Here is a 1008-nt window from a genome sequence, read left to right as displayed (position 1 = left end):
ATATATAAATAAATTATAATTTATAATGATTAAATATTAAAAAATGTAATACGTTGTTTTTAAGTCGCTGTTACATGTTGATAATTCATTTTCGATGTCATGATTATCATACCCAGTGTAAGGAAACTTTTAAAAGTATACAGATATGATAGGAATTAGATATTTTTTTCAACCTATTCCCATAGTATAAGGTGAAGCTGTAACAGCAGTATAGAACATACTTCAAATACATACAAGTATTTTGTATATGTTCTACTGTAAAAGAGTGAAATTCGCATTAACGTTGACTGATACTGTTCTTTCAGTTAATTAATTTCTTCGTATTTTTGGTCCATTTATATATGCTCTCATTCTGTAACAAACAATAATTGTTTTTACGTACCGGAATATTAAAGTACAAAGTTTTATAAATTTCTTTTATTTTAAATCAGTATTCGAACGTAAATTGTCATCTTTAATATCAGGACTCTAGCCATTATTCATCAGATAATATTATCTTCCACTAAGGAGGATAATGTATTATTATTATAACGACACATTCCAGATTCCAGCCAAAATTCCAACCATACTTGTGAAGCTTCGTTGGTATTTCGATCGCCTAATAACTACGCGTGGTCGTAAGTAGAGAATTTGTGGTGTGCTTCACCATTGTAAACGATTTATATCGAATTACTACCACTACAACACAACTTAACATACATACTTGTAATTATTTCATTAAATACATTTATAGATTTTGTTACAGTAATCTGGAAAATTTCGTTATCATTCCGTTGTACTTATAATTACAAATCTTTTTTAATATATCATTTTTTATTTTATTACCTTAACATCGTCTTTAAGGAAAATCATTTTTTCGAACGATTTATTATTCAGTTGAAATATATCTGTAACAAATTAATATTCTTATTCAATAACAGTAATTATATTGAATTAATATAATAGATATAAATTTTATTGTAACTTCAGTAAGTTTACACGTTGGGATTTTTAGGGTTTGTCAGCATA

Source organism: Polistes canadensis, unplaced genomic scaffold, assembly GCF_001313835.1.
Source record: "Polistes canadensis isolate GaletaPanama2010 unplaced genomic scaffold, ASM131383v1 scaffold_191, whole genome shotgun sequence".
Taxonomy (NCBI): domain Eukaryota; kingdom Metazoa; phylum Arthropoda; class Insecta; order Hymenoptera; family Vespidae; genus Polistes; species Polistes canadensis.
Note: the sequence above shows the minus strand (reverse complement) of the source record.